General features: G+C 40.2%; 1 protein-coding gene across 1 annotated transcript in view; it reads left to right on the forward strand.

Annotated features, from left to right (window-relative positions):
* Positions 1-4313: 4313 nt before the first annotated feature.
* Positions 4314-6631, forward strand: part of LOC117949042 (alpha-1,3-mannosyl-glycoprotein 4-beta-N-acetylglucosaminyltransferase C-like) — a 37192-nt gene continuing 34874 nt past the window's right edge. The window contains exon 1 of the mRNA XM_034879030.1: positions 4314-4553. The gene's annotated coding sequence lies outside the window, so the exon portion shown is untranslated. The remainder of the gene's footprint in view (positions 4554-6631) is intronic.

Here is a 6631-nt window from a genome sequence, read left to right on the forward strand (position 1 = left end):
TAAATTAGCTAAGCTTGTCTCCAAATCACATCTGAATATCTAAAGTGCACAACACTCCCCCGATGTACAATTGCATTTCCTTGGTGTACCAATAGTCAGCTGACTGTCACTCATCATCATGACTGCAAATAACCTGGTCCAGGTTATTTGCTGCTCAGACAAGCTGACGGGAAATTTTTGCTAAATGAAGTCGTTCCCAAGAGAAGTTTTTTTTTAAATTAGAATCAACACCTAAGTTCCCAAGACAAAATATAGTAAATAATGGCATAAATCAGGCGTGTGGAGAATATTGAGGCATTGATGGGTGGACTAAACTTTGACAGTAGCTGTAGGTCCTGATATAATCACTGTGTTAACTCTCGCTGCATTATTTCCCCTACAGCGATAATAGTTCTTGGTAACCAGCCGTGCTCTCTCAATAATAGTTCAGTGTGTCGATGTGCTGCTATTCATAGTTTTCAAGTGATGTCACAGCATTATGAGATCGCCTACCTGGAGGGCAAAAACAAACTGCCCTCCACTGTCTGTGACCAAGTTAGCTCAAATTTTACCACGCTCTAGCCAAAATAACAGATACAGTAGTTGTTGTTCAATTGGATGCACAAACCAAAGAGAGACCATCCACATGCAGCGGCGCGTAGGAGGGTCTGGAGGGTCTGGCTAGTCCACATAGCATTCCGGGATTGGAAAAACACTTGCTCTGGTTTATTGGCATTTCTTTAAACCAGTCACAATTGTAATGGGCGGCGCTAAACTCCGCACGGAGCTGCTGTAAAATAGCTGTGGTAGAGAAAACTCAGATTGGACAGATAGTCTGGCTAGTTGTCTAGGTTTACCCTGCAGAGATCTGAGTAGCAGTTAACTATAGTCCTCATGAATCCACCGGAGTTAAAGTTCCAACACAAAGAAAGCGGAAGGAAACGGACATTGGCGAAAATACATGTGTTACAGGTCCCAGGCAAGGAGACTGGGTTACAAATTTCAATTCCCTGAAAGACAGGTGAAACAACGGGAGAGTTTGACACAGCAGTTTTCTTGTCTTCTCCCAAATGCATCTGTTTTATACATTCAGAAAAAATCATAAAATATGTCCATATTTCCATTTTCCAAAATAACACAATATCACATCCTATATATTCACATTCTAATAATGTACACATTCTAACATTCACATTCTAATTGTACACTTAAAGTGAACTTCAGGTGGCTAAACTATGTTTTACCAAAAACATAATTACAGGCAGTGAACCTCAGTGGGTCTGAGTCCCAGCTTTCCCCCCCTCATCCAGTTTTGGACAGGAGATCCAGTCATAAACAGAAGATGAATCCTAATGATTTATCCGACTGTTATCTACTGTTGTGTTTCTTAGAAGAGTTTATGGGCATAGAAACCATCCCTGTAATATATTTTATTTATTATGATACAGCTTACTTAGTACTGGTAATAGTTTCTAGTATTTTTCACTCTGTCGCTTGTACCTAGGTACCCCACCGTTATGTTGCTCATTTAAGTCATTTCATTTTATTTATTCATGACGACACAACCCAATTTAATGAACATAACCATAAATGTGCCTGTGTGCCAAAAAATTTCAACCAATGAAGTGACAAGTAAAGAAATATAAACACAATACAGTAAGATGCTCAAATGACAAAACTAGCAATAAAATGATTATGCTCCTGATAGTGTACATATGCAGAATAACAGGAAGCAGTACAACAGCCAATATAATAACAACATCCATCATTTAGAAGCCATGCAGTGCAGTATGATTAGCATTAAATGTCAACAACCAATACTTTGAAATACAATACTAAAAATAGTTAGTAAGCCACATGTAAACCATGCAGCACAAATTCATAGGACATAGATAGAAAGGAATAGAAATGTTTAGCAAAATAATCAAAAATACAATACAGGAATTTATTTTACCTTATAATTATTACTTAGGTAGCCTATCTTTAAAGTAAAAAAGACATTCAACAAAGGGAGGTTAAAAGATCAATGAAGAATTCTCAAAGAAGGCTGACTTGCCCAGGGCCAGGCCAGGTTCAGCTGCGTTCATTTCTCCCGTCGCGTCCCACTGTCTCTCCTACCTACACTGGTCCCTGCAACCTGTCCCTTCTTCCCTTTCTACCTGCCTACTCAAGGCGAGGGGAGGGGCTGCTCTTCTGCTGTTCCTCTGCTCCTCACAAAACAGATTCAGAGAGAGGTGACGGTTTTGGTGGCCACAGGAGAGAAATACCTCACGTGGTCGCTGGACAATTTTGGCGATATTTGTTTTACACGCAGTCTGTGTGGGAAACACAGTTTATGACTAATGTCAAATCACAGTTAAGAATTAAAGTTTAATAATGTGTTAACAGGCCATAAAGTGGTTTTGCACATTAACTACAAGTTGAATTCACTACAATGGAATACATTGCTGATGACATTTTTCCTTACCATACCTTTGTTCATTGTTTTATCACTGCCGGGTTTCACCTTATTACACAACAGTATGATAATCAACTAGCAGGGACCAAAATGTGCTTTAGATACATAATCCATCTCAGTAAACATTTATCAGCTTTGTTTTTTTGTCAAAATTGCACGTTATTGCATGGTAATTGTGTTGTTGTTGCAGGGTGGGATGTTTTTTTCTTCGAGAACTCTGGCATCTGAGATTTAAACTGATATTTTACAGCTTTTACAATTTCTTTGTATCTCCTAGGTTGGATTTTCTCACAGCCCATTAACGTGATGACGTGATTTATTGCTGCAGGTGAATCAAATATTAGCTTTGTTCTCGAGTGCATCACCAAAGACAATGTTCAAATAGTTTGAGCTAGCAGCAAGAAAACAGCTGAACTTAAAGTGATTCATGAAAAGTGTCATGCTCAGTTTTATGTTAGATTATTTTGGGCTTTTATCACCTTTGATAATGGCAGCTAGAGAAACGGGTGGGGAGAAAAACACACAGGGTGGAACACATGCAGCAATGGGCCAGCGTCTTTAGGTGATTGTTCTGAATACTGGAAACTAATAGAAACAAGTGGCTGATTAGAAGTTTGGAAATACATCTATAAAAAAAAGGTATTCTTTAGAAAAACATAGCTCATTCATCCCTGAAAGTAACTGCGCTTTAAGGAAAATGAGGAATCTTCATCTTTATTATATATATATACGAAAGCTGGCATAAGTAAAAAAAGAATTGAACAATAACAGTTTTATTTCAATATTTATAAGGGGCCAGCTTCCGTTGAGACTGAAAATGTTTGTTTTATTATATCTGAAATCTGTCCTCCATGTTTAATTTTCAGGATAAATAGTACATTACATACAGTACGCTTACATACATACTATAGAACTATGAAGCTACGCATGTTGAACATTCCCTCCAGTGCATAAATACATCCCATGACTATAAAATAAAGGTTGTCTATGCTACAAATTCCATACCAAACTCTGGATCTCCACCAGGAAAATCTCGTACCAAATTTCAATGAATTTTTAATAAAAAAATTTGGAGGCTAATAAACAGCCCAGTGGACAGAGCATCAAAAACCCAGAAATAAAAGCTAGCAAGTAACATTCCTGTCCATATCAAAGTTGCTGCATTTGAATTTGGCTAATGCTTACAGAAGTATTAACAACAGGGACTCTGTGTTGATGCGTAGTGTTACACGGTGTGATCTAAATGATTTAGGACTACATTCTAAAACAGCTGCAGCAAATTTTTTTAGATACCCAAACATGACAACACCTGGAGCCTTTCATGCCTTCAACTCAAGCACGTCTCTGTTTTTCATGCCGAATTAAAACGAATATCACATGAGGAAATGGCAGCTTGGAGAATATACAGTTTGTAATGTGCATTGTAAGGGGCTTGAAGGCTAATTATAATTGCAAAATGACAACTTGACTCCTGGCCCTCTTTCCGTGCAGACCCAGTTTGAACAGATCATTAAAGGCTACATCCACTCAATAATTACAATTCTTACATCTTCTCAAGAAGGGCTGTTTGGTGTTCTGCTTTTTTAAATTATATTTCTTTATATCTGTGTAGAAGTGTGGTAAGTGTGTGTGTGCGTGCGTGCGTGCGTGCGTGCGTGCGTGCGTGCGTGTGTGTGTGTGTGTGTGTGTGTGTGTGTGTGAGAGAGAGAGTTAGAGATGTTGGGAAGAGTAGGGGGGTTAAAAAGAGGAATAGAGAGGTAAAAGCCAATAAGAGACAGTGGTTGCAGATCCACTGTTTTTGACACCTTGTGGTGGAGAATGAGGGGGTGGCAGACATGGAGAGAAAGGGGGCCACCACTGGATAGAGAAAAAGAGAGAGAGAGGGAAAGAGAGAGAGAGATCAAAGGAAGAGACAGGAGGAGGAGGGACGAGGATGAGAGATAGCAGCGCTGCAGTGAGCACCCTGCCTGCCTTTGCGACAAGTATTTACTCCACTTTTCCTGTGAGCCGGTTATCTTCCCTCTGTGTGAGTCATGGAAGTGATTTAGGTGAGTGGAGTGTCGTGGAGCGGCAGCAGAAAGCCACAGATCTGTTTGTGTGTCTGCAACGTGGGCAGGTAAGCTCGCTCAGCATCTCTCTCTGGGTGTAAATTTCACTGTTGTATCTGCTTTCCTGTCTCCTGTGAGGAGAAGCAAACAACTTTTGCAGAGTTTGGGTCTTGTTGAATTTGTCTCTCCTCACTAACCCCCCTTTTAACACAATCAATTACCCACATTTCTGTAGTTTGTGCTGATGCAGGCTGCATAGTTGGACTGTGTGAAACGTGAAAGGCGTGCTGCTGCTGCTTCTCTCTGACAGTCTGAGCAGCATTTAGTGTCTCAGTATTGACAGCTGGGCTCAGTTGAGATGAGGGTTGGAAGAGGATGAGAAGGGAGATGAGTCAAATCCCCGCTTGAGGGACCATGAGGGTAACAGCGTCAGCTGATGATGATCCCGATCTGTACGAGAGCAAAGAAAAAGGAAAAGATAATCCTGCACAAATAAGCCTTGGCTGCTTGTCAGATTTTACAGTGTATTTTTCTGGTTTTGTAACACAGTGGAGGTAATACGTGTGCATCTGGAAAACCCACATTTGCACAAGAGCTGGATCTTTTCCCTGGGCATCCCTCCACGTCCATGCTGACTGAGTCCGTTTTTGGAGGGGTAGAAGGCAGGTGATCAGAGATTTGTGGCTCAGCCCTGCTGAGTGACAGCTGAGCTCTATCACAGCTTTCATCATGACTCAAGCTGGTAAACTCAGCTCAGCTTGTAACACAAATCGCGTTCTCTCAGCGATGTGGGAATAACCTGCCTTCATCTCACGGCTGGATTAAAATGATTTAATGTCACTCCCCGTCAGAGCGAGTGTGTTTGTGTGGGGTTTGACCTATAATGGCACGTAATGGTATCATATGTTATTTCCAAGAGGACACTGTCAAACGGGACACTGTCGCCAGCCACATCCAGTTGTAATATGGCAGTTGTTATTAATGCTAGCTCTCCTCATGACCCCCATCAAAACTACTACTGGCAGAGATGCGGGGCAAGAATTAATGGACCCTTTAAAATTAGACGTTACATTTATCTTGGGCTAGGTTTACCATCAGCAGGCAGGTCCATCACTCTTCAGACTTCAACTTCAGAGGATAGTTTTGTCTTTGTTGGCTGGCCCCTAAAAGGTCCTCAACAAAGTTTGAGTTGAGTTGATTGAATTTACAAAATATCAGGGTCTTCCCCCTCATATCAGTCTTTAGCCTTTTTCTCCACATTCCTCTTAGACATCCTTGTCATTGATTTGTCTGCTTGCCTTTACTTGCATCCCCTCTGTTGTGATTGGTATAGATTAGACATGGGGAATCAATAAAGGAAATGGCTGTTACCTGGATTTACCTCATTTAGGGGTTTTGTGTGAAAAGAAAGTGTCCTTGTGTATTTTTAGATTCAATTTACTGACGTTTTTCTTGCTAAGCTCCCTTGGACTCAAAAATCTTAATCACCTATCATTAAATTCAAGACATTATGTCAAAGTTATTATTATTCAAATTATTTTCAGTACCGCAGCTGGAGGAAATAGCTCACACTGAAGGATCAATAAACAGGCAGAAACAATGTGAGGGGAAAGCAATACAGATATTAAAGACATTTAACAACTTGTTTGCAATATGTATACTTACAAATCAGTGTCATCTTGTTAATATCAAAACTATTGAGCGAGCACAGCATGCAGGGACAAAAAAAAAAAACTGGGGCATGCAATCCTAAAATGTGTTCTCACTGTTTTCTTTCTATAGACCATTGATTATGAGCAAAAGAAGCCATATTACTCACTCAAATTTGAGGGCGCAAATCCTCTTGGGCAGGCAGCATCGGAAATCTGAAAACAGGAGTCTCAAGATTTGCTTTGTTTTTGGATCTGTCACTGTGTGTTTTCAAACCATGGGACCATAGAAATGATGTTTATTACTACAAAGGCTGCACAGATCTGATATGACGGATCGTTATTGGCACTAATACTGACCTTACTAAATGGGATCGGGTATCGGCCGTGACAAAAACCAAAGCACATATAATATTATATTTACAGTGGGTACGGAAAGTATTCAGACCCCTTTAAATTTTTCACTGTTTGTTTCATTGCAGCCTTTTTCCAAAAAT

Source organism: Etheostoma cragini, chromosome 8 (genome assembly GCF_013103735.1).
Source record: "Etheostoma cragini isolate CJK2018 chromosome 8, CSU_Ecrag_1.0, whole genome shotgun sequence".
Taxonomy (NCBI): domain Eukaryota; kingdom Metazoa; phylum Chordata; class Actinopteri; order Perciformes; family Percidae; genus Etheostoma; species Etheostoma cragini.